Source organism: Lynx canadensis, chromosome C1, assembly GCF_007474595.2.
Source record: "Lynx canadensis isolate LIC74 chromosome C1, mLynCan4.pri.v2, whole genome shotgun sequence".
Lineage (NCBI taxonomy): Eukaryota > Metazoa > Chordata > Mammalia > Carnivora > Felidae > Lynx > Lynx canadensis.
Genome location: NC_044310.1, coordinates 122,925,180 through 122,953,058, shown reverse-complemented (window position 1 = coordinate 122,953,058; position 27,879 = coordinate 122,925,180). Strand labels below are relative to the sequence as shown.

Below are 27,879 nucleotides of genomic sequence, written 5' to 3'. Positions count from 1 at the left end.
TATTTATTCCATTGAAATTAAATAGTCTCGTTTGTTGTTTTCCCTTGTTATACTTATCTCTTATCTCTCTTAGATGAACATCATAATTAATATGTGCTAAGTTTGAAGAAAAACTTTTTTTGAGAATATGATTGAGATTGCATTAAAGCTTGAATTTCACCTTGGGACATTGGATGTTTTGCGATATTTAGTTTGCACATACAAGTGCACAGTATATCTCTTCATTTATTGAAGCTTTCAAAAAAAATCCTTTAATTTACTGTAGCTGTCTATATTTGTCCACATTCTTGATTAAAAGCCAGGGTTTCTTTTCTCCTTCAGGGCCAGTGCAGATATTGGGTTAGTCTCATGGACAAAAGTCTTGATTGATGGATAAACTGTCAGGTTTCTCTTAAGTAATCCCTTTTGTGCCTTCGGATTTTTTTTTTTTATGTAAAATGTCTGTTTAATTTTTGTCTTAAAAACAAAACAAAACAAAACAAAACAAAACAAAACTGTAGACCTGTTGTTGAGAAGCCAAACAGTAGTCAGGGGTTGATAGGATTAGGGAAGGCAGGTTCGCAGCTTTCAGTCCTAAGAAAGGGGAGAGAGGAAGCAGAGCTTAGAGAGAAGCTAAGGTAACAGTGATAGTGCCCCAGATGAACTCATAGGGCTCAAGGCACAAACACCACCATGTCTCTGTTATGGCAGACACAGCATGTCACAGAAAGTGGCTATGACAGATGTGTTCTATCTAGAAATTGTGTCAAGCTTGGGAGCTTGGGGCCATTCCTAGTGTCCAGCCCAAAAGGGAGAAGGCATTGACATCCTCTGTGTGGGCAGAGGAGACTGCAGGCTGTCAGCATGACAGGGTGTCCTGGGTTCCAGGAAGGGCTACCAGATAGGGGCACACTTGGGTACTCTTTTGTACAAATGCACTTTAGGTTCATTTTAAATGTCCCAGTTTCCAAAATGCAAACACATGTGGTCACGCCTGTCCTCCAGTAGGATGACCCCTGGGTACAGTCATTTGAATTGACAATCAGTTCCAGTAAGTGCTGAGGGCTAGAGCCTCATCCAGGAAGAGACAGAGAAAAAAGGAAAGCTGGAGGGGGAGGGGACCCATGTGTGCGGAGGGGAAGGCCATCTGGAGAAAGAAAGTGGCATATAAAAGGTTCAAAAGTTACCAAATGTCAAAGTCTGCCTGGGTGGTCACCTTTAATATGCGCTAAGGAGATGGGATTCAATATCACCTCACCACCAAAGGTCACCTCTGCTGAGTGTCGGGCTGAAGCCCATGCCCCACATGAAGGCAAGTTGGAGCTCCCTCTTATCTCAGGCAAAATCTTGCATTTAATGGTTCGGGAGCACATACATCACACACCATTAAAGCTGCCAGTTTCTATCTCTTTCACACCATTAGTAGAATATATATATCATTAAGGGAAGTGAGTTACAATATAAAAATATGGTAATTCAGACTGTCAGGTCACAATTGACAGCACATTTGGGGGGCTGTTTTCCTGATCTGTCTCCAGAGACCCTATATTTAGTGAAAAGACATTTCCCAGAAAAGTTTTCATAAATATTCTCTATGGGAAAAAAATGTATATTTATCACATCACATAAAAAGAAATCTAAAGTAAATGTTTTAGAAGCTGGCTTCTGAGAAAGTGAGTGACTATTTTTAAATCTGTAGCTGGAAGAATTTTTCTTCCCAACTTTTTAAGAGTCAGGGAATGCTCTAGTCTGGGTTACCTGCAATGTTAATAGCAACATTATCCATATTTTTTCCCCTTCTTTGTCCTCCCACAGCCATACTTCATGCCCCATGGTCTGATTCTGGTGTTGGGAAGTATGTGAATCATGTTTTTTATTTTCCGTATTATATGACGCTCTGATATCTTGGAGACTAGCTGGTGGGGGCTCACACTGTTCCTCCTAGGGTAAGCCAATTCCTAAAGATAACTACAACTCCTTTGTACCTTCCACATGTAAGCCAACTCATCAAAAGCCCATCTCCCCCTTGCACCTCCCTTACTGGGCTCTCATACTCTGGGCCACTACACTATCCCCTGCCATAATCACCACCTGGCCAAGTACCAGGCGGCTAGAGACAGCCCCTATGCCCTGAAGCCTACTTCAAGTATTCAAACTAACCAATCCTAAATGTGCATAGCTTGCTTACCCTGCCTCAGACATTTCTTCCAGGTAAAACCAAGAGAAAAGTTCTCACCCATGCTTTCTCCTCACTTCCTCTGAGTCCTGGGCAGCCCCAGTCCTTCCTCCCATGGCCCTTCCTCTTGGGAACTGTGAATAACCAACTATCTTTTCAATGGCCACCCTGTCCTGGTGTGTTGGCCTCACCAGAATGGAATAATAATAAAATCTACATTTTAAAACAGAGGTGGAGAAATGGTCACACATCTCTCCAGTGGCTCAGAGCAGCAGATTACTCCTCAAACTGTATGTAAATAATCCCAGTGGCCACTGCTTTATTGTAACAGATCTCAGTTCAAATAAGTCTTTGTTCCACTTCAGTGAGTCATCCTACAAACTGTCTGATGGAAACTACATTCATGAAAAGCTTTGGGATCCAGCAACCATGGGACAGAAGTATAAGGAAAATGAAATTGGAAACCCTGAGGTTAGTCAATGCGGGACCAGGCCAGTATTGGAAGTTTACTGAGGAAAGAAGACTATAAAAAAGAAGGCAGAAAAGTCAGATTGGGGAGGCAGGGGAAACATTTATTTCAAGTAGGATAAAATGGAAAAAATAGAATTCAACAGAAATCTTTGTAGGCACAGCACTGGGATCTGATGAATGCCTTCCTAAACCAGCTGGGCAGCATGCGCACCTCCAGAGACGTAGAGGTGAAGGACACTGAAGTGCCTGTGTGTGAGGACTTCACAGTCTCTTAGGATGAGCAGACATGGAAAATGGGCATCAGCTCCTTAGTGTGAGTGCCCAGTCGGGTAAGTTGAGGGGTTATGCCATCACAAAGGAGGGAGGTGAGAGAAGTTGTCCCGTAGGACCAGGAAGCATTTTCCAGGAGCAGAGCAGGGAAGAGGTGTTTTGAAGAACATTCCAAGTGGAACAGACAGATTTTGCAAACACCAGAAGAGAGTGAGCCAGGGAAGGGTTTACAACAGGCAGTTAAATGAACAGATTTTTATTTAAAGCAGTTGTTAATCGTGTTACAAATCACATAAAGTAAAATTTACCATCTTTACCATTTTCTAAATGTTTATTTATTTTTGAGAGGGAGAGAGAGAGAGAGAGAGAGAGAGAGAAAGCAGGGGAGGGGCAGAGAGAGAGGGAGACACGGAAACCGAAGCAGATTCCAGGCTCTGAGCTGTCAGCACAGAGCCCGATGCTGGGCTCTCACTCACAAACTGTGAGATCCTGACCTGAGCTGAAGTCAGATGCTTAACCAACTGAGTCACCCAGGTGCCCCATCTTTACCATTTTTAAGTGTGCAGTTCAGTAGTGTTAAGTGTGTACATATTGTACAATAATAGATCTCTGTAACTTTTACATCTTACAAAGCTGGAACTCTATACCCACTGAACAACAGCTCCCCATTTCTCCCCAGCCCTCACCCATCCCCTGCTCCAGCTCCCAGTAATTGCTCTTCTACTTTCTGTTTCTACATATTTGGCTACTTTAGACACCTCATGTAAGTGGAATCATACATTTGTCTTTTTGTGACTGGCTTATTTCACTGAGGACTAATGTCCTCAAAGTTCATCCATCTTGTAGCTTGTGATGGGGTCTCCCTTTTTAATGTAGAATAATATTCCACTGTCTGTATATAGGGCATTTTATTTGTCTGATCATCTGTCAATGGGCATTTGGATTGCTTCCACCTCTAGGCTATTGTGAATCATGTTGCAGTGAAATGGGCTTGCAGCTATCACCAAGATCTTGTTTTCAATTCTTTTGGATAAATACCCAGAAGTGGGATTGCTAGATTATGTGGCAGAGTTTTATTTTTAAAGATCATTCTAGTGATTGCTGTAATACTAAGTGGATGGGGCAAATTTTGGAGTGAGGGAGACTTACTGAATAGTCCAGGCAAGATGTAACAATTGCTGAGACTAAGACAGCAGGAGTAGAAAGAGGAGTAGATGAATTCCAGGTAGAACGAAGATTATCCTGTTGACTGGTTGAATGGGAAGCAGGAGGAGGAGTGAATAGTGAGGCTCAGGTTTCTGGGTTGAGTACCTGGGTGGATCATGGATCCTGTCCTTGCAGTAGAAGCATAGGAGGAAGAGCGGGGAGTGGATCCTAACTGTTTTAGAATGGTGCTTGAACAACAGTGGGAGCAGACAGAGATGGAGAGGCCTAGTGTACAGTCCTGACAGAGTGGAGAGAGGGGTGCAGACCAGAGGAAGCAGCCACAGTAGAATCTATAATAGTGCCTGGTGACAAGTTCATCATGGGGGGTTTTCAGAAGGAAGACCTCTCAGAATTTTGATGGAATTTTGATCAGAATGAATGGTGGCATAGAGACCAAGTTGCTTGGAATTTCAGTAAATATTTTGGATGTTTATAGATAATTTGATTTTGAGGTATCTGTGGAACATATATAGATATCTAGCTGGGAGTACTAGAATACTAGTTTAGTCCTTTTTAGTTAAGGCTTAGAGTAGGGTCAAGCTAAAGACAGGGATTTGGAAGTCAGTTGTCAATGTGTAGATGAGAAATGGGGTTATGTGGAAGTAACACTTAACCAAGGAAAGCAAACCAGAGAGCTAAGAATGAAAGCTATGAAACATCAATGTTTTGGGACAAGCAGAGGAAAATGAGCCAGGAAAGGAGAACAGGAAACATTAGGAATGGAAGTAAGGAAAGAGTAGTGTTGGAGAAGCTAAGGAAGAAAGAAACAGGGTAGAGAAGATTTTTGGGTAGTTGGCCAAATCTGGGCTAAAAGCATGTGAACAGAGGGGCACCTGGGTGGCTCAGTCAGTTGAGCGTCTGACTTTGGCTCAGGTCATGATCTCACCGTTCCCGAGTTTGAGCCCTGTGTTGGGCTCTGTGCTGACAGCTCAGAGCCTGGAGCCTGTTTTAGATTCTGTGTCTCCCTCTCTCTCTGCCCCTCCCCTGCCCGTGCTCTGTCTCTCTCTCTCAAAAATAAGTAAATATTAAAAAAAAAAAAAGAGCATGTGAGTAGAGCTGATTGTGAAAAGGGAGTGCTATCTGACCTCTCCCTTGAGCTGCTTAACAAACGTTGTAAATACAAAGACTTTCCCAAGTGAATGGTGGCATTTTTCTGTTACTTTATATAGATTAGTGGTTCTTGGTAGGGAGGGGGATGATTTTGTTCTGGGTACATTTTTGTACTGGGATGGGGATGCTTTTGGAAATCCAGTGGGTAAGAAGCCAGGAATGCGGCTGGACATCCTATAATGCACAGGACATACTCCGCCCACCCAACTAAGAATGATCCAGCCCAAAAACCCAACCCAGAGGGCTGAGAAACCTTTGTATAGACTTTGCGTGTTGGATACTTTCATTCTATACATTTTTTTTAAAGCCTCAGGCTTTGTTTACAGCAAGAACTGTCTGCTACCACGTGGCATTCCAGCTCCTCCTAGTTTGTGGCTCATCAGTGGGGGCTCCTATGAAAGATTTGACAGATTCCAGAGAGCCAGCCCACCCTTTCAACCAACCCAAACTGTACATTAGCACGGTAATTTTAGAAACAGCTCTTAAATGCCATAACAGACTTAAGGGAAATATGTTCAAAGAATTAAACATCTGAACTCAGCAAGATCACTCTTTCCTTGGAACTCCTCCCAGCTGCTACTGTAAGTCCACTCACTGTCAAGTCTAGGAGTGAAATGGGTCTCCTAGGTGTACTCTTTGAAGCTTTGGCCCTGCTGGTTCTCCAAAGAATGTCCGCTACCACAGCCCCTCAGTTCTTTTTAGCTTAGGTTTGCACACTGGGGATTTTCTTAATTGAGAACCCTCGCTAATAACTCAATTTCCCAGAAACCAAATAGCATTAACTTCTGCTACTAGGTGGCCAAGCTTCCTGATCCTTCAACTGCTTCCCATGGGTCCTCATTTTCACTGTCAGTGGGGCATGGCCAGAACAGGAGCTTGGCCATGCCAATTCTTGCCTACACATTCTCTTCAGTGTCTCTTCCCACCTTTCAGAGGTCACGGTTGGAGGTTCCGAGTAGGATGTAAGTTAGAACCTGCTGGAGCACCCATCAGGTGGGTAACAAATGTGGTCAAGGGAACTGCATATCTCTTATGTGAAGTGAGAAGAACCATGTTTCCCTCAGAAGGTTGCTTGGAGGATTAAACTGGCAAACACATGTGAAATGCTCAGAGCAATGCCTGGCATGAGGCAAGCTCTCAAAATAATGTCAGCAACATTAGTTATTAGATACTGTATTAGTTTCCCAGGCTGCTTTAACGAAGTACCACAAATTAATGGCTTCAAACAACAGAAAGGTATTTTCTTACAGTTTGGGAAGCTCTGAAGTCCAACATCAAAGTGTTGGCAGAGTCATGCTCCTCCTGGAGATACTAAGGAAGAATGCTTCCTTGCCTTTTCCTGCCTTCTTGTGGTTATCAGCAGTTCTTGGTGGTTCCTTGGCTTGTAGCTGTATCTGTCCAATTTTTGCCTTCACATTCACATGACCTTTTTACCTACGTTCGTCTGTGTATCTGCAAATATCCCTCTCCTTTATGTATGTATGTATATATATATATATATATAAATATATATATAAATATATATATATATATAAATATATATATTTAATGTCTTTATTTCTGAGAGAGAGAGAGAGTGAGAGAGCAAGCGCTTGAACAGGGGAGGGGCAGAGAGAGAAAGAGAGAGGCACAGAATCTGAAGCAGGCTCCAGGCTCTGAGCTATCAGCACAGAGCCTGACACGGGGCTCGAACCCACGAACCATGAGATCATGACCTGAGCCGAAGTTGGATGCTTAACCCACTGAGTCACCCAGGTGCCCCCAAATATCCATCTCCTTATAAGAACACCAGTCATTGGATTTGGGGCCCACCTCTGCCTCATCTGATATAACATGATCTTCACTAATTATATCTGCAAGGACCCTATTTCCAAGTAAGGTCACATTTTGAGGTTTTGATGGGCATGAATTTTGGCGGAAGGCTATTCAACCTGCTATGGTACCATTAAGGTTAGTGGACAAATTCATACCAGTTTAGCAAGTGCTTCTCTTGGTGAGGAAAATCTTATCAGCATGTTTAATTTTTCCAGACAAGTTTCAAAAGCTGGTCCATTAAAACATTCTGCATGTTGTAGGCTGAACACCATCCTGTAGAGACAATTTATAAAAAATCAAAAATAGTGTTTGATTCAGACTTCCTTTGGCATGAGAGCTGACAGAGAATTGGGGTGGGAGGAGGGGGCTGAATTCAACTCAGCCTACCACTTGTCCACTGACCAGAGGACAGACATCCATGAAATCAGCTGGGGCAGCATCGTCTGTAATGCAGAATCACTTTTCTGGTTTATGCCAAGCAGAATTAGATTTGTGTGTTCTGAACATTGAGCACCACAGTGTCCCAGGGCAGCGGTGAGAGAATGGTGCCAGTCAGTACCTTATTTATGGACCTAAAATTCATGCATATGTGTCTCTAGATGGGTGTCCCCTCCCCTAGTTTTCTTCTTTTTTTTAATGTTTATTTATTAAGAGAGAGAGAGAGAGAGAGAGAGAGAGAGAGAGAGAGAGAGAGAGAGAAGGTGGTGGGGGGAGGGGCAGAGAGAGGGAGACACAGAATCAAAAGCAGGCTCCAAGCTCTGAGCTGTCAGCACAGAGCCAGATGAGGGGCTCAAACTCATGAACCGTGAGATCATGACCTGAGCAGAAGTCAGAGGCTTAACCCACTGAGCCACCCATGCGCCCCTCCTCCCCTAGTTTTCTCATGTGGGAGAGACTCATGGTGCATGGCGCTTATCTGTGCATTCCCCCAGTGGGTGCTGCTTGAAGTTCCTAACAGGTCCATGTCCAAGGTATGTTCCACTTCCTTCACCTGCTTATTGTGAATGAGAACCAGGTGATGCTTACCAAGTCAGTATCTGAATATGGTCAGCTACATAAAATACCCATGAAACTTTCATGGAATCTACCTGAGAACATTCAACTTCTATCTGTTGCTGATTGCCCCTGTGGGCAGGTGTTCTATAGAGGTGATTCTCAAAATTTTGCATGTATACAAATCACCCAGAAATCTTATTAAAATGCAGATTTATGGGCACCTGGATGGCTCAGTCGGTTAAACATCTGACTCTTGATCTTGGCTCAGGTCATAATCTCACAGTTCATGGGTTCAAGCCCTACATTGGGCTCTGTGCTGACAGTGCAGAGCCTGCTTGGGATTCTCTCTCTCTCTGTCTGTCTGTCTGTCTCTCTGTCCCTCCCCCCTCTATCTCTATCTCAAAATAAATAAATAAACTTAAAAAAATGCAGATTTAGGTTCAATATATACTAGATGGGCCAAAGGTTCTTCATTTCTAACAAGTTCCTAGGTGATGCTGATGCTGCTGGCCCATGGAAAGCTAAGCTAGCAAGGCTCTATGTGAAATGCCTCCCCCAAATCCTTTCCAGCAAGTGTGCAGCCTGAGAAAGGTACTTGTGAGATAAAGCTTATGGATTATGAGAATGAGAAATATATCCACTGTCCAAGGGATGCTTCCAGGTCTAGAGGAAAGAATGCCAGACTGAAAGTTGGGAAATAGGTATTAGCCTTACAGTTCTGGCTTTGCTACTGAGTAGCTGTATGATCTTGGATACATGTTTTAACCTCTTTAATGCCTCAGGTTCTTTACCTGTATAGTAAGGGAATAACTTAACTTTACCTATCACTCAGAATCAGTGAGATGCACTGAGGTTATATATCTTTAAAATGTAAAGATAAAATGTAATATAATGTAATGTAATGTAATGTAATGCTTTACATTAGTAAAGGTAAATTGGTCTCTTCCTCCAAGTTCTCTAGAGAATGAAAGACTGGTTATTGGTCCAAACAGGAGAGCGCTGTGACGTATCTGTCTGTGCCTCTTTGAGAGGTGCTCTAGGACCCTGAGTGGTGCTCAAAACATACTCAAACCTAAAGCTTTTGTTAATAACTTCCAGTAATTAAATATACTTGCCATTTACTCAGCATTTTATGCATGAGGGTGTTGTCCTTGAGAAGGATGTATCAAGATAAATAAGGCAGGACTCTCACCTGGGGGAGTTTAATTCCACTATGAGAGCTAGACCATAGACCCAGACAGTCCAATACAAAGTAGAGGGTGGATCACGTGTAATGGGGGTGGGGGACTTCAGTGAAGTACCATGCCGGTCTGCTCTTTCCACTTCCCAAACCACTACCTCTTACATTCATACCCTCTGTTTCAAGGGGTCCAACATGTATCTTGGGTGATGAGAGATAATGTTGAATAGTGGTTGAAACCAGAGATCTGGAGCCAGGTTTGATGTTCAGTTCTGTATGAATTTAGGCAGTTTATTTAATCTATTTGTGCCACAGAGAGGCTTATCCATACACTGGAGATACTATACTAGTATCTGCCATAGAGTGTTGTAGTAAGGGGTAAATAAGTACGAATGATATATATACATGTATACACACATTTATATGTATATATACACACATGTATAGCTTACACGGTAAGCTCTATGGGTTAGCTACTATCTTATTGCTGAATGGAAGGGGAGAGCAGAGAAGGCAGTAGGGGCGGGGCTCAGCCGGGGTGGGGTCCAGGTGAGTGTGCTTCCTCCCCCTCTGGTGGAGAATCCACAGGCAGAGTACAGGCAGCTAAGGGTGGAAAGCCCTGCCCCAGCACCATCAGATGGACAGTAATGGGGCTTCCTGCTTGGATAATGTGGAGCCTTGAATAGCGGTGAATAGCGGTGAGTGACCGCCAGTGGTGGCTTGGCGTTCACTCTCTGGGTTAATTTCCCTGCTACTCACTGGAGCTAGCCACACAGGTCCTGACTCCTGAGCAGCCCTTCCTCTTGCCCTGGCCCTCCAGGTCAGAATGTCCTGCCTCCCTTGCAGATTTTTCCCAAGGTCACACCTCATTCTATTCCCTCCTGTTGCCCCTCTCCTAGACTCCCTGAGGGCAGAATGGGGTGGGGGTAGTGTGGTCTCCTCCTTTCTCTATTTTCCTGTGCAATGCTGTTGTTGTGCACATGGCATATCCTGTTTGTCTCAGTTCTTCTGCTGTTCTAGCAGTAACATATGTAAGTCTTCATTCCTTCTATGGGTCAGCTCTGGGTCTCCAGGCAACGTGGAGGCCTCATGCACAGATGAAGGAAAAAGAGAAACAAAAAGTCCTATTCAGTGTATGAAGCCTCTACATGGATTGCAGGAAAAGTGTGAACACAGGAAAAGGAGAGCAGAAGAGTGCACACATCTGTCTGTTGTCACTGCCATACAAGATGCTATAGGGACAGGCAGGAGAGATTCAGTCTGCAAAGCCCAGGTGTCCACTGGTGTGTGGCCAGGGAAGGACTAACCCTCATGACATCTGACAGTGGGAAGAATGTTCACCAAGGGAAGGCTTAGGTGTTGGGGAAAGAATGCCAGCTTCCTAACTGTAACCTCTTCCATGAAGCCTTGCTAGCTCTAGCCTGGAGAAATTCATTCATTCATTCATTCACTTACTTACTCATTTATTTATTCAGCAAGGATTTTTGGTAAGCCTTGCTTTTTCACTATTTCAGGCCATGTAAAGCTATTATAATGGCATATACATTTCTCATTATTGTCTGCCTAATGAGCCTACCTCCCCTTCCTGTAACAGTGTGGATCAAAGTAAACGTGGCTTTCCATCAGAATTTCAGTTCAGCAAAAGGAGAAGAATGCACTATAGAATTTTAGCTCTGTCCCTTACTGGCTATGTGATCTTGAGCAAATTACTTAACCTTTCTGAACTTAGTTTTTTAATCAACAAAATAAGATAGACAGTACCTGTATTAGTCAGCATGGGCTGTCAGACAATACCATACATTGGGTGGCTTAAGCTACAGATATTTATTTTCTCACAGCTCTTGAGGATGGAAGTCCCAGATCAAGGTCAGACAGGGTTGGTTCCTGGTAAGGGCTCTCTTCTTGGCTTTCAGAGGGCTACCTTCTCTCTGTTCTCTCATGGTGGAGAGAAAGAGACAGAGAGAGACATAGAGAGACAGAGAGGGATAGACAGAGAGCTTTCTCTTCTTATAAGGCCAGAGTCCTATTGGATTAGGGCCCTACATTTATGATTTCCTTTAACCTTAACTAGTTCTTAAAGACCGTATCTCCAGATACAGTCATGTAGGGGTTAGGGGCTTTTGGGTAGGGGACACAATTCAGTCTACAACAAATGGCATGTGGCCACTTTCCACAAGCACCTTCCTCAGTGGAGAGGCAGGTCCACAGGGAGTGCCCCAGTCTGGCTGTCCCCACTAAGGAGCAGGGTCGAGCTGAGTGACACTCCTGCTGGTAGTACGCTTCTTTTAGGGAGCCTCATTGTCCTTCCAGGCAGGGTTGTGGGTGCACTTCTCTTCTGGTCACAAGGTTTCCAGGCCCTGGGGTAAATGCACAGATGCACATACCCACCAGGGAAGGGCTTGGACTGACTTCTACCTCCAACTGCAGAGCTTTTCACCAGGACAAAGGCATCTGGTTAGACAATTCTTCCAGAAAGAATGAGCACTTAAAGCACTTGCTTTAACCTAAATAAGTCAGAAATACCTCTCAAATGCCATTTCTGAGAGCAGCAATCTGCTCCAAAGGTGGTATTTCCGACTCTAGAAACAGGGAGGGCTAGGACTGGAGAAAATGTTTTCTTCCCAGTGATTGAGATTTGTTTTATTGGGTACATCCCTGTATTTAAAAGTGAAGTAAATCTACCTTTTTTTTTTTAATGGGTTTATTTTGCTTTCCTTGTTATTTTCAGTGCTCTTTGTTAGAAGTCACTCTAGAGAATGTGAGCAATGAAAGACAAGCCCTTGCAGCTAGTCTTCCTGCTTTTGAAAAGTTTCTAATCTAGTTTGAAAGACAAAGCAGAGGTATGTGACATGATTCATAGAGTATGGGACTTAATAACATTTCAGGGCAACAATGAGCTGCCTACCCGCACCTATTTCACATAGTCATGGTGAAATTCAAATGAGTAAGTGAAATTCAAGGTGGTGGGAGCCCAACAAATATTGGTTGAACAGATGAATACATGCATGCATCCTTGCTGGCCAATGTGGGGTGGGGTGCTGGGGACACAACAGTCAAGGGAGTGGGGCACCAGGGTGGTACCCTGGCCCTGGAGAAAGACTTGGAGAACAGCCACCCTGCATGGCTGTCCTGGAGCTACACTTGTCAGTCACTCAGGGATCTCAGCTCTTTCCAAGTCCTCCAGCACTTGAATTATCCATCCATTTACAATGCTCACAGGCAACAGAGGAGTGGTTCAATTTTTTTTTTCCTTTCCACTTTTTGCCTTTCAATTGATAGAGCAGATGGAAATCTTGTTTCTCAATTACCCAGTGTCCCCATTTGATCTGAGTACATCTGGGAGGAGATTATTTGGATACATTTACTTTTTAAAAATGAGAGTCAAAACAGACATGGAGTTGGGGGGAGACTTTTTATCTTTGGTTTTTTTCCCCTGCCTGCCCCATCAATATAGTTTCCCAAGAAAAACAAAGAAATAAACTCTTACAACATTAAGTCACAGCAGGGACTACTTCTGCTCCATTCCTCTCATCTCAAAATAAACTTAATTTATAAGGACTGGGAGGGCTACAGTGATATTCTGCAATGCAAATAAAACACAGCATGAACACACACACAGGAAGAAAGTTTTGCTCTGTAAATATACCCAGGAAGTTCAGAGAGGCATAAAAAGTTGAGGCAGGCACTAGAAATGATTACTTTGGAAATGAATTGCAGTTTTCCATTTTTAAGGGAACATATGTTGCTATGGTTTTCTCTTCCAGGATTGATGAGAGGGTGGCCTTTAGCCAGTTGTTTTTTTTTTTTTTTTTTTCAACCCTGATTGATTTGGCTGGCTGTGTTGCATTGGAAATGCCCGTGACAACGCTGTTCTTTGGGTATTTTCCTTCCCACTGGTTTCTTTTCCTACAGCCTGAGCAGTTCACAGCAATGTCACTACCAACTGCAATTCAACCACTTACCATTTATTTCCTCTGGCAATTAAAAAGTATGCTAACCAAGCTATGATTTACCTACCAATTGAACCATATCTCCCTCCCAGATGTCACTTGTCTGAAATTCCACTTACAAGCCTAGAAACAAAGACTGAATGATAAATCTTTTCCTGACCTTTCTATGAAGTCAGTGGATGATATCTGGACAAGGCAGGGATCTAGGATCAGCTTTCAACCAAATAGTGAGGGGGGGAAATCGTCCTGGGCACTGCCTTCCTCCTTTCTCTGTTGCTGGTCATGCTATGGCTCTCTGCAGACTCCCCATCTTCCAGGATCCTTGTTCCTCCAGTCAGGAGGAAGGCAGTCTGATGACTGAGTTCAGGCCCAGGTGTTAGAGAGACAGTGGACTGTCAATCTTAAGAATATTTAAATTTATTAAATTTGCCTGTAAAGGGTGTGGCTTAACTGAAAGGCATGTTAATGGTGGGATTTCAGAGTAAATCTTGGATTGGAGAAAGTATTTGGGGTGATGAAACATTTCTTGACTTAAAAAACAGACATTATTTACTTAATTTTCCATCATCTATGTATGTATGTGTGTGTGTATCTATCTCTGATCCTGAGAGCTTATTACTTACAACAACTAGTTGACTATGCTCAGACATTTATGAGCATGGCTCTCTCTTCAGGCAGGTCAGGATGCTCCCAAGATGTTCTCCATACAATGGCCATGGGGTTCTGGCCTCTTTTCCCTATGGGTAAGGAATAGTCAGGTCATGGGCAAAGTTTGGAAAGAGAGACATTAATCTTTTGCATCCACTTTCTCTTTCCAACTTTTCTCTTCCTTAGGTGCTATTTGGGGATGCTATGAGGACTTTTCCCCTTATATTTGAGGCAGAATTAAGGTTACTGAGGGAAACTAACGATTAGATTATCAAAAGTTTTAAATGAAAGTTGAATCCCAAAAGTAAATGGGGAGAAGCTTGCTATTGCACAGAATTGACAAAAGAGAGACTGAACGATTCTTTAATTTTTAAGAATCCTTCGAGTTAATTTTAAGAGCATTAAAAACATTTTGATGAAGCTTGGTATATAATGCACACTATTGCCCCAGTGGTTGTGGAGTGGTCTCTCAGGTGGCACGATGAAGGGGGCCAGTCTGGGGAGTAAGAGCTTTGTTTCTCCAGGGGTCTCCTTGCTAGCAAGTGTCATTAGATGATTTACCAGGGTTGTCTGTTTGACAAGGAGATTGGACTGGTCACTATCTTTGTTTTCTGTCTCTTTGGGATGAACGAAAGTGCCATTCTTTCATCCCAACATGCCATGCAATATATGCCTGGGACCGTTCCAAGTGCTTTACCCATATTAACTCATTCAGGCATCCTAACAACTCAGTGATGTAGGTAGTATTATTATCCCGACTGTATGAAGGACCTGAGGCACAGAGAGAGAGGTTAAGTGTCTGGCCCAGAGTCATACATTTTGTTAAGTAGGCATTTGTGCCCAGGCAGCAGTTGGACTTCTGAGCCCACCACCCAGCCTCTCATTTTGCCCCTTCGGCCCTGATTTATGCTTCTCATCTATCTCTTATCCCACCGTGTCCTCTATTATGGCTCGATCAACATATGCCTCTTCCCCTGCCACACCGTGAATTCCCTGGGATTAGAAATTGTGTCTTATATTTGTGTTTGTGTTCCTTATAATGTGATCCGGGCACATAGTGGGTAAACATTACATGTTTGTTAACTTTATTACAAAACCTTTAGAGTAATTCCATGGAAAAAGAGCATGCTGCTGTAGGCCCTGAGATCTCTTGCTCCAATTGTCCGCAGTCCCAGGGAACAGACAGTGACCCGGCCTTGGGCCTTCCCCACTAGACTGTAGTGGGTAGTGTGTAGCATGTGGAGAGAGACCCCTACATGGGCTGTGGACTCATGTGGGCTTCTTGGGTTTTGTTTCCTTTGTCCTGGATAATCTTAAAGTTGCCATTATGCCTTGGATGCAGATGAAATCAGAGAATCTGAGTGCCAAAAGTAAGCCCTGGAAAGTACTGCCAAGTAAATGTCTATCTGACCTACAAGACATGTATTTGTTTTCTTCTGGAAATACTTCTCAGTCAGTCATCACTGGTATCTCCTTTTCATTCCTTCTTCTTGTGAAAGAAGCTCTCAGATACAATTCAATATAATGTAGAAGAGTCAAATTAAAAATAACAGTAGAACTCACACTTTGAAAGAAACAGCAAGAATAGATGTTCCCAGGCGCCTAAGATGTGCTAATGTAACAGTTTTTCATTGATCTTGGCTCCAAAAAAGTGAAATAAAGTTACATAATTTTCCTTGTCAGATACAAGAAATCCTATAAAATTTTGATAGATGATAACTGCTGCTTGGGACTAAACTCAAAGTGGAGCTTATCCTCAAGGTCCTTTAAATGGGGCATTTAGTCATGAGTGAGCACTGTCTTTAAACATGAATGACATCGCTTTAATGGATTCCTCTCATATAAGGCCTTGTGGCATATCCCAGGTATCTTACCCAAGACATTTCTGTGAGTGTTGGGAAATCTATATTGTGTTAGCAGAGCATTTGAGGGTATACAAAGCATGTGCACAAACATGAATGATCACCCTGGCTCATTATTGGAACCTTCTGGAGGTTAGCAGCACAAGTATTATTGTTCTTACATCTCATGGCAAGTAAATGGTAGGGCTGGGACTTGGATCCAGGGCTCCTACCCTGAACTCTTTGCACTGTGCTATGCAAGGTCCAAGTCCTTGGCTTTCTAATGATATAATAAGGAAGGAGCCTAGAGACTTTAAGGAAATCATGTAGTTAACTTCATATGGTTCATTAAAGTGGCTGTCTTCATATCCTGTCCATTGAGAGTCAGATTACCCAGTAAATGACTACAGCACTAATTCTCAGTATTTTGGGGGTTTTGCAATGTTGGTTAAAGTGATTGGGGAGACAGAGTCACCATTCTATTGAGAGAGTGATAATTTTTAGATCTATCTCTCTGACAAAATCACCCTAAGTGGCAAGCGGATCTTTTTTTTTTTATTTTTTTTTTAACGTTTATTTATTTTTGAGACAGGGAGAGACACAGCATGAACAGGGGAGGGTCAGAGAGAGGGAGACACAGAATCTGAAGCAGGCTCCAGGCTCTGAGCCGTCAGCACAGAGCCCGATGCGGGGCTAGAACTCACGGACCGCGAGATCATGACCTGAGCCGAAGTTGGCCACTTAACCGACTGAGCCACCCAGGCGCCCCGGATCTTATTTCCTATTATCTTTAAAAGGGTAAGGGTGGCTATCTTCCTGTGGGCTGGGAAAGGTCTGAGGCTGCATGTGAACTTGGCAAATAGGATTGGTATTGGGTGATGGTGGGGGAGGGGGAAACAGTGTTGGCACATGAACTCGTGTTATTCAAACCCAAGACAGTCAGTTTTTACTTAAAAGAAAAAAAAAAGAGATGCAGATGTCACAAATATTGGCAAAATAATCTGGTTTAGTCTCAAAGGTATGTATCATTTATTAGGAAAAAATTTAGAACAGGTGTTACCAGCCAAAGTCTTCATTCATCAAAAGATCTTAGTATAATCCTGACGAAATTTCTGACTTCAAATTTAGCTGTATCATTGGAATAGGCCCACCAGGATGAATTTCTGTACAAGTATAACCTTAAGTAGATTGATGATATTACCTTATGGGCAGTCTTGTTTATTGGACATGTGGAGAAAATGTGCCAGACACAACAGTCTCAGCTCTTGTGCAATGAGAAACTGAGCTACTCTTTTTGGACAATAACTTGCCAATGTGTTCAAGTGCTTCTTATATTGTAAGCTAATGTTTTAGGCCTTCTCAATGTATCAAACACTGTCCTAAGCAATTTGTGAGTTTTAAGATATTTAATCTTCCTAATATCCTTTTCAGATAGACCCTACTGTTATCCCTATTTTGTAGGTGAAGATAATGAGCCATGGTGACGTTAATTACCTTGCCCAGGGTCACCCAGTTGGTAAGTGGGGGAGCCAACATTCAATCCCAGGTAGCCTAACACCTTAGATCCTGTCAAGTACTAAGTAGAGGTTAAGGGGTAACTTAAAGACTAATTTTATGGGGTACCTGGGTGGCTCAGTCATTTGTACATCTGACTCTTGATTTTAGCTCAGGTCATGATCTCACCGTTCATAGGTTTGAGCCTGTGTCAGGCCTGCTTGGGATTCTCTCTCTGTCTCTCTCTCTCTCTGCCCCTTCCCGACTTGTGTTCCCCCTCTCTCTCTCTTTCTCAAGATAAATAAACATATAAAAAGACTAATTTTATGGTAGCTATTTGATACCTACAGATCCTTCTTTGCACCAGTGTTGTCTGATTGGGGGTGGGAATCACACAGGTGAGTCCAGGATGGGGGTTTTATAAGCCTAGGGTTGAGGGCTACAGAGTCAGAACGTGCCTTGTGTGTCCCTTTACATGACAAAGACATTGCAGAGACATTGATGCCTGCATCACATCTGAAGCTCTATAGTAACAGAGAGACATGCGAATTTAGAAGAGCTTCCTGACCCAAATTCTCAAAAGAGATTGGAGTGCTGCTCCCCAAAGAAAGGGGAAGCTGCTGCTAGTTGGGAAACAGCATGTGTCTGCTATAGCATGTATGTAATTTGCTCAACAGCAGTGTACCATGGCAGTAGCTACTCATTAAATGGGCTAGGACATGGTCATGTTTGGCACCATTTAGATCTGGAATTGTTTCTGCCATGGGACCATCACACTCCTTACTCTGATTCCAGAACTAAAATGCCAAACTGGACTTTTCCTTTCTTCTTCCAATACCCACTAACCTAGACTGGTCCCTCCATTAGCCTTTTTCATCTGCTTTCCCTATATCTAGTCCCCTTATCTTCTAATTTTTCCTAAACACTGTTATAATAATTAGCTTCGGTAACGCAGATCCTATCATGTTACTCCAGCTAAAAAACCTTTCAAACTTACATGCCTTTCAAGATTCTCTAAAATCTGACCTTCATCTAATTTTCTTTCCAGTGACTCCTCTTGACATATTAGGCACCTCAGCTAAATGTTCAATTCTCCACCTCCTTTCCATGCTCATCCTATTTTCTCTACCTAGATATTTCCCACTTTCCCCATAGCAGTCCCACTCATCTTCTGAAGATCACCCCAAATACCTATTCTCTGTGGTGTCTTTCCTGATCAGCCACTTTTACCTATATGCTGTTGTCTTGTTCTCAACTCCTTTTATGTATATATTATGTTTCTATTACTTAGGATACTTCAGATTTTAGAAACTGAAACTAACTTTAGTTAGCTTAAGCAAAAGAGAGAGAGAGGAGGGAGAGAGAGAGAGAGAGAGAGAGAGAGAGAGAGAGAAGAGAATTCCTGTATGGATGCAGGCATTATCATAAGCCAAAGGGCAGAGATGCAACGAGTCAATAGGGAGGTCATTGAAACCAAGTTCACAGACTCTCTCTCTCTCTTCCCCTCATTTCTGTGTATTTTTGTATGCTTGCCCCATTCTCTCTCTTCCTCTGTAGGTTGATTTCTCTTCTCTATTCTGCAAGGTAGAAAATGCCTACCTTTCCAGCTGCAGAGTCTGATATGATTTTCAGTCCAATCCTTAACTCCCAAGAAAGTAATCTAATTAGCTCATCTTGAGGAAGATGTCAGCCATAGGTCCAAGTGAGCAATGCCTAATGAATAGCATTACCATACAAACATGGCTGTTGTGGCCCATCAAGGGGTATGGGGGTGAGTTTCCAAAGAAATGGGGGCATTAGGCCATGGGGCTGATATATAATTCCAGAAAGTTTCTACTACAGTCTCCACTAGTTTGTGAGGACCTCAAGAATACAAATATGGTCTCTTTTCATTTATTCCATTTTCTTCAAACTCTTATCTTCCCCAAGGTTTAAATACAGCTAATCTTATAGTGGTACTCAGTAAAATAAGGCAATCTTGTCAAGAACGATGCATATAGAAGAGTAACAAGTCATTAGATGTCACTTGCCTCAGACTTCCAGTAAAGATTTCAGAGGACAAATCAGCTTGGTACCAGGTATCCACATTCACAGGGCTATGTGCTAGATCTGGCCACTTAGGCAGAGTGTGTACAGAGACTGTGCAGTTGGTCTGTCTTATTAGCCATTGTTCACTTCTTCAGGGAAAAGCTGAAAGAAGGAGTTTCTTTGGAGGGAGTCTAGAGGGTTTTGGTGCATTTCTTCCATCACTGCTCATCAGTACTTTTCAAGCCAAATGATTTAAATGATTTTAAACCAAATGAAGAGAAGTTTCAAGAAAACTACTCAGAAAGCCTGGCCACATTCCTTGGAGTTTGGCAGACTTAGAGACTGATACCTGCTTCTTGTTTGAAGTGAATAAATCCCAGGGCTGATGCTGTGGATGGCCAACAGCCCTGGGACAGCAGAAACAAGAAAGAGATGGTGAACTCCTGCTGACAGTGGAGCAAAGGAGCACATTTCCTGCAATATGGGCCTCACAGAAAGGAGTTGGTTTGGGTCCCTGCCAGGGGAGATCATCTGGAGAGTTGATACCACCCTAACTGAGAGATAAATCTCTGGAAATAAAGTGGGAGTCAGAAGCAATCAGCCAGAGGAGAAGCACTGTATGAGGTAACAAAACTGGAGTCAGAAGCGGAGAATCCCCAGAAACCAGCAAAAGCATCGGGAGAGAAACGTCTGCTTCAGACATCTGCAATGGCAGAAGGACACCATTTCCATATCTCAGCGATGGCAGCAGTTAGTAAGTAGGAGAGGATGTGGAGCAAAGAAGAGGGGCAGGGTGGCAAAAGTGACTGCTTCTCCTTCTTCTTCACCGCATGCTTCACCGCATGCTTCCTCAGCCAAGGCAGGTGCCAGATGGGGGGCAGGAGAAGGTTTAATTCAATAGCAGTTCGAATATTCTATTGCCCTATGTTAAAGTTGCATGATTATAAGATTGGGCTGGATTGATGTTCTGCTATGATAGTTTCCACTGGACATTTCATGTCTAAAATGGCCAATAGCAGCAGGAATCTGCCCAAATGTTATCAAAGAAGGTAATAAGAAAGTCAGTGCTAATCAAACTTATGGAAAGGTGAGAAAAAATAAAATTGGTTTTTGCTTGCTTCCCATTAAACCCAGCCCATTCAATAAAATATTTTTGAAGTTCAAAAGGAGAGATCTTGGAGGGCACTCATTGTCAGAGGAAAGTATCATGGAACAGGAAAAGACTTGAGCTGTGTCTTAAAAGAATAGATTGGGTAAAGATAGATGTCTGACCTTGTTTTTTCCTATGAAGCATTTATTATAAAAACTCATTTTCTGTGCTCATTGGTTCTTTGAACTTCTTAAGACTCTACCACCACTCAAATTGAATTGGCAAAATGGACCTTGCAAATTTTATGCTATTTACTGACCAATGGACAGAGAGCTTAGCTTGACAGAAATGGAGCAGTGACAGTCAAAATGTCATTTGAAAGACTTCCTGTATTTTGAAGTGTCTTGTTAAAAGTCAGTATTTGGGAAAATTTTGGAGATAGGTCAACACCTAATGCAACGTATCTCTATTAAATGACTTGGTATTGATTAAAAATAGCTACATTATTTGTATTAAGACACTTCAGATTTGATCAGTGTAATACATCACTGAAGGGGACTGATAGATGATTGAGTATATTTCTTCCATGGAGCTTCCACATTTGATCTCATAGGTATTTGTGAGGAAGGGAAGGGTGGGGATTGCTTTTCTCATTTTATAGGGAAATTGGATGACTTTTTCATGCTGACACTGTAATATGTCACAACTTATTAGGATGAATTTATTATACTGGAAGTTCTTTTTCTACAAAGAGATATCTGAACTATACTCCTACCAGGGTTAAAGTCTCCAGGGGCTAGAGTAGCCCAATTCTTCTCTATTTCTATCACAACATGTGGTAGACTGCAAAAATGCCTACAGATTATTCCCCTCCTTCTATCCCAGTCCTTGATAGTGCCACACTGACTCTATACTGACTCTGGCCTTGAGACTGACTTTGGCTAATGGAACTTAAGCAACGCACACAAGCAAAGGCTTAAAAGTGCTTGTATACTGGGACTTTTTCTCTTGATGTGCTTGGAACCATGTGACCACTATATGAATGAGCACATGTAAGCTGTTATGGGATGAATTGTGTCCCCCACCCAAATTCATATGTTGAATAACCTCCAATACCTCAGAATGTGACTATATTTGGAAACAGAGTCTTTAAAGTAGTAATTAAGGTTAAATGAGGCCGCTAGGGTAGGCTGTAATCCAGTATGACTAGTGTCCTTATAAGAAGAGGTTAGGACACAGATACACATACACAGGAGACCACGTGAAGGCACAGGAGAACATGGCCATCTGTTAGCCAAGGAGGGAGGTCCTCAGAAGACAGAAAAGCTGTTGACACCTTGAGCTCAGAGTTTTAGCCTGCAGAATTGGGAGGAAATAGATGTCTATTGCTTAAGCCCCCAGTCTGTGGTATTTTGTTATGACAACCCTAGCAAATAATATACTGCCTTAGTGGAGAATGAGAGGTTTGTGTGGAAGAGAACTGAGGTGCACCCCAGTCAAAAGCCAGCTAACATTCAGACACATGGGTGAGGCCACTGTAGATCTGCCAGCTAACTATGGATATATTAGAAAGCCTGGCAGAGATAAACTACAGGACTGGCAGGGGAAGACAGGGTACCCTAATACTTCTTTCATTCATAGAGAGGCTTGCTGGGCTCATGGTGAGTTTGTGTTCCAGGAAAGAAACATGCCCCCCTGTTGTGTCCCCTTTCCATAGCTTAACTGGGATAGTCACTTTGTCCGTGAAGGGAAAAATAGTCTACTTTGGTGCTGGTTAGTCTGGAACTAGGTGTCAGCTTTTCTTATAGGAGGTATTCTAGAAAGCTAGCTGCCAATGATACAGGTATTCTCAGGGCTAGGGCACTATTGTGGAAAGTGAATCTCAGTGCAGGTCCTCACACTGGGAGAGAGGGAGTCCTCTGGACCACAGTGACTCCTGTTTGGGAAACCAAGAGTAAACTCTCAGGATGGTTCTCAGATGTCCTCTTCATATCACACTTTGATTGCCTGTGGAAACCCAAGCAAAATCAAAGAGAAAGAAGAAGCAGCCTACATGTGAAATTCTTACTGGATTTTCCATTATAAAAAGGCAAATTCTTGTTTTCCTGGTTAACAGATAGAAGGACCAAAGGTACTGTGGTGGAACTGTGCCATTGCTCATATGTAAGGGTGATTGATTTTTCCAGTTAGTGGGATAGATCTGCCATGAGCCATTTACTGATACTCACTACATTTCTCTATTGCTCAAGAGAACACCTTTTCTAAAATGCTGGTTGGATTTAAGGGTGCTGTCAATAGTTGGAGAATAGAGGGAAGTGAACTGACTTACATGGAGATGTTATTAATTTACCTTGATCTTCCCTCTGTCTCTCAACAAACTGAGCAAACTCACCTGTACAGGGCACTCCCAGTGTCCTATATTTATGGCACTGTTCCATACGGACTGTGAGGTATAAAGTTTATTTTTTAATTTGCCCTTTCACTTTTAGACTTAGAAATTGGCGCTCATAAAAATTACTCTTTTGAATGATTTCTGCTTAAAATCAGCTCAACAGGAAAAAAATGAAATGTTCTCTTAAAGGAGCTTACTCCTTCCTTCCTTCCTTCCTTCCTTCCTTCCTTCCATCTTTTCCTTGTCCTGTATAATTTTGAAGCATCATAGGATCAATAGGTAATTCTGACACTTCAGGGAATAGTTCTTTCATATCAGTTTCATTCTGATATCTTGCTGGAAACTACCAACATTTCAATTTCAGTGGGAGTCTTTTGAAACCTGCTTAAAGATAATCTGTCTGAAGCCTTTGATTTGGAAAAAATGGAAAGATGGAAAGAGAAGTGACTAGATTTTCAGAAGTTTTTGAGATCAAAGGATTTGCTTAATCCTTTATGATGTTTGCTATAACTTTGTGAGTTCAGGTGTGCAAGGTTAGTCTCCAGAAGTTGTTTCCTGCTGATACTCTGCCACTGTGTGTGTGGCGTTTCCTGGGTTATAGTCTTAAGAAGCCCACAAGTTCTTTTGGGTTTGGTTAAATTCAACAGTTTTCACTCGGGCTGCACATTACAATCACCCGTGGAGCTTTAAAATTCATGGATGCCCACAGCCCATCCTCAGAGTAAGGAAACCGTATTTCCTAGGGGTGGGACCTGCCTGGGAATCAGCAATTTTAATGCTCTCCAGAGTATGATGTGCAGTCAGGATTGAGAACTGTTGAGACTACTGAAGCAAAGAAAATAGGAAAAGCATCCCCACCCAATTATTTTTCTAAAAATAACCCCAAATACTGAAGTACACTATGAAAATATTTGTATAGGACATTACCTTATAAATAGAACGTATTTTAAATAGAACGTATAGATTAAATTAGATTGTAAATTTAAAGAAATATAGAAGACCTCTGCATAATTTGGTACAATTTTAACAGAATTACTTATTGTTTCCAATCATTGCTTGATCTTTTCTTCTGTAAAATTTTATGATTTCTCACTCTGGTTTTCTCAGGTTTGTACAAGTATTATTCACTTGGAATCTTTCTGCTTATAATCAAAATCTTCACTCTCTGTGAATGTGAACCAATATGTAAGATCTCCTGATGAGCTGGTGTCTGCAGGGGTTTTTCCTCTACCACATGGTCAATTTACCCTCTTATCAGATAATGTTAACTGAAGCATTGCTCCTGGAGGTGTGGTTTGTGGACCAGAGGCTGCAGCAGCTCACCTGGGAACTTGTTAAAAATGCGGAAATTTAGACCCTACTCCAGATCCTATTGAATCAATCTGCAGTTTAACAAGATTCTATGTAATTCAGTTGCACAGTAAGTTTGAGAAGCACTCAACTAAAGAAGCTTACTATTTTTTTTTTTTTTGCATCTGCCTTTATACCTGGCTTTTATCTGTCCTTCCAATGTAGGTATAGAAAGAGAAAGATTTCTATTAAAAACTTACATGGATTCATGCTCTCTCTCTGTCTCTCAAAATAAACATTAAAAACTTATATGTGCATTATGATTCACACTATTCTCTTTCAATGAGAATAGGTTTTTATTTTTTAAATGCTTTATTATTCATTTTTGAGAGAGAGAGAGAGAGAGAGGAGGGAGAGGCAGAGAGAGAGAGGCAGACACAGAATCCAAAGCAGGCTTCAGGCTCCCAACTGTCAGCACAGAGCCCGAGCCATGCTCAAATCCACGAACCATGAGATCATGACTTGAGTTGAAGTCGGTCGCTTAACCGACTGAGCCATCCAGGTTTTCCGAGAATAGATTTTTAGAGCTCTGTGGTTACTTTTCTTCATACTTTCTTCACACTTTGTACTTGCTCATTAATAGTAAAAGTCATAATTCTAGGTGATCTACAACTTGAGTTTTACTAGTGACAAGAAAAATTAAGCTTTGACTTGATTGATAAAGGTTGCGTTAATGAAGATTAGGGGACCCATTCTGGGCAGGCTGTTTTAAGGAAAAATGCCTTGGCTCCATAGTCAGAGGCGTGTTGCTTCATATGCTGCTCTTTGCTTCCCAGCATCAGGTAGAGTTGTATCACCTGTGAACCTGAATTTCCTTGTTTAGTAAACAGGATGAGGACCTGCAATCCCTTTTGTCTTGGTGTGTTTCCTCTTTACCTTTCCTAGTTCACATGTTTGCTCATGTGCTTTGGGCATTTGGTCGATCTGTCAATGTTGGATGGAAATGTAATGAATGTCCAGGGTTTGGTCCTTGGATGTCTTTTCTTCTCATTTACATTCACTCTTTCTCCAATTCATGGCTTTCATATTCATATGCTGATGATCCTAAATTTATATCTCTATTTTGGACTTCTTGTAGAAGTCCAGACTCTCAAATTCCACCGTCTCCTTGGCATCTTGCTTTGGATGTCTACAAAGTGTCTAGTGCCACAAGTCTGAAACTGAACTTCTGATCTTCTCTGCAAACGTGCAACTCTTTTCCTCCAGTCACTCAGTCCAAAACAGAGGAGTCATCCATAACTTTTCTTTTTCCTTTCACCCACATCCAATTCAGCGGTGAGTTCTGAAGGCTCTTTCTTCAAAACATATCCAGAGTCCTGCCACTTCTCCCAAGCCCCCTCCACATCACTACTCCCTGGTACAAACCTTCATCTGTCACCTGGATTGTGCTCTCTCCATCCTGCTTTTGCCCTCACCCTTCTCCATTCTATTCATGACAAAGCAAGCTATCTCACTGCTACAAAATTCCCAGAGCTCTTATTGTAGTAAAAGCCACAGTCGAGGTCCCCGATAGCTTTCTGACCTTCCATCCAACTATCCTCTTCCTGGCTCACTCTTGTGGCAATCTGGGTTTTCCAGAAGAAGACACTGGAGACAGGACTGGTGGGGCTTCATATTTATGAGGACTTAACACCCATGGGCAGAAGTGGGATGAAGCAGGATGGGCCAAAGAGAAATAAGTCAAAGTGAAGCAGCCTGGTAAGACTCCAGGCTGCCTACAAGGAACTTGGAGGCACATGTGACCTGCCACAGTCGCCTCTTGTAAGGCCTCAAAGACTGCACCTCTATTCCTGCCTCATCAGCTGAATGCTGTTCTGAGAAGGGTGGGACCTGGTGGAAGGTGGCTCTCTGCAGCCTAGACACAGCTTGAGGCTGTCTGCTGACCCTTTGGGTAGTGCTTGTCTATGTCCACTGCACTCTTCCCCAGCCACACTGGCTTCCTGAAACAAATCCAGCCCACTCTGTCTCACGGCCTTTGCACTTGCAGGAATGCAATTCACTAGATGTTTTTCATGTCTTGCTCATTCATCTCCTTTAGACCTCTGCTTAGATGTCACTTTGTGAATGATGTCTTCCTTCCCATGATCATCCTATTAAAAACAAGAAACTTACACCATTTCTTTCCTTCATTTGAGGAAAGAATTTGAATTTGAATTTGAATTTACTGTCATTTGATACATGTACTTTATATTCAATCCCTGACTTGTTATTGTCTCTTTCTCCAGGTAAAATGTAAAACCCAAGAAGGCCCTGTCACATAGTAGGCACTCAATAGATATTTGCTTACTGAATGAATGATAAAAGAAACTTTTGCTTATAGAGGTTTGAATTGCAATATATCTCCTTGTAGTGGTGGGGTGTAAGAACAACTGTAATCCCACGATATCAGTAAAGTGTTTTGGAATTACATTTATTAAAAAGGTTTCTGGTATTGAGTCCCATGATTTAGATATGATCAAATTTAGAGTTGATGATATTTTGAGATGTTTAAATTTCTTCCTACAAAATACAAGTATCTAAGGTAATGACTACTCTAGAATTGTAAGTTTTAAAAAGATTAATGTTTAAAGTGTTAAAGAAAATAAGTGTTGTAGAAATACTTAAATCTCCACTATAATAGGTTAATTTAAAATCACTCTCTTTTAGTAACAAAAGCAAATTCTCCATCTTTATTTGGCAAATGATCTGGGAAGCACTCACAGATCTCATTGATGTTAGTGTCACTGCTGGAAAGAAATAGATATGTGTTTAAAATTCTTTATATTTTTCTTTAATTCTGACAAGTCTTCCTATAATTAGTTCTTCTGTTTCTTTGCTGTTTTACAAGTATTTCAGGGGGAAGTGGGACCCCTTCCTGCAGGGTTAGGAATGGGCTGAGGCCCATCTGGTTTGATGTTGCATGCCCTTTGTTAATATTGTTGCTGCTTTTCATTTGTTTGGTTGGTTTTTTTGGTTGCATTTGTTACAAACCAGGAAAAATAATCAACAGCTTTAGTAAGACTAATTTAAAGATTCCTTTTGTCATGACTCTGATTTCCTCCTGTCCCTGCTTCATGCTCCTCACCAGATCATCTACATTCCTCTCTGCTGCTTTCTCCTTAAACTACCCAAACATTTCGTTATATATCCCGAGTCACTCTCCTGAGGGGAGAAATAAATTCAAATCCAAATCCAAATGTTTGAAAACCACCCACCAGATGATTATCTCTAGTTCTGATTGCCAAGGTGATTCAGCATTTTCTCTTTCCTTTTCTATCTCTTCATTGGTAATCCTGGTGTCCTAGAATGACTATTTTTTTAAAATAAACTTCACCAAAAGATCTCTTAAAATGTTAAGATCTCTTAAGATGCCTAATTGTGCCAATGCTAGGTAATATCCATAATGGAAAAGAAAATAACAGTGTGTAATAATTTTGTCATCTTTGAGTCATTGACAAGTGAGTTTTGCGCAAAATTTTGAAATTTTGAAATTTTGAAATTTTGAAACCGCCTTTTTTGAGATCCTATTAGATGGGTACAGAGGAGATGGTCATAAGTTAACTCCAAATATTTTCTTCTGACTGCTTCGTCTTCAACATGTTGAGTTCTTTTTAAACATGTTGGGGTCTTTTTGAATGTTCCTGTTCAGGAAATGCAATCTTTGAATTCCTACCAAGCTGAAGGTTTGTTTCAAAGAAGAATACACTGGTTTGTTCTTATTTTCTTTGTTTCATTGTGTACAGATAGAGCTTCCACCACAGAGGTACCTGTATTAATTTTAACACCTCCCTGTACATATTTCATTTACACAGAAAGTCTTGATCCAGAGTGGGACTCTTGAAATAGAATCTTTGCTTTGTTTATTGTCATTTTCTTCCACTTACTGAGGGAGAGAAAAATGCTT

At 41.9% G+C, this 27,879-nt stretch overlaps 1 protein-coding gene across 23 annotated transcripts in view; it reads left to right on the top strand.

The window, feature by feature from the left end:
- LOC115522300 overlaps positions 1-27,879 on the top strand; it is a 99,994-nt gene that overhangs the window by 59,022 nt on the left and 13,093 nt on the right. The window contains exon 9 of one of the 23 annotated variants that reach the window (XR_003971314.2): positions 17,104-17,158. The exons of the other annotated variants lie outside the window; for them this stretch is intronic. The gene's annotated coding sequence lies outside the window, so the exon portion shown is untranslated. The remainder of the gene's footprint in view (positions 1-17,103; positions 17,159-27,879) is intronic. 23 annotated transcript variants of the gene reach the window in all.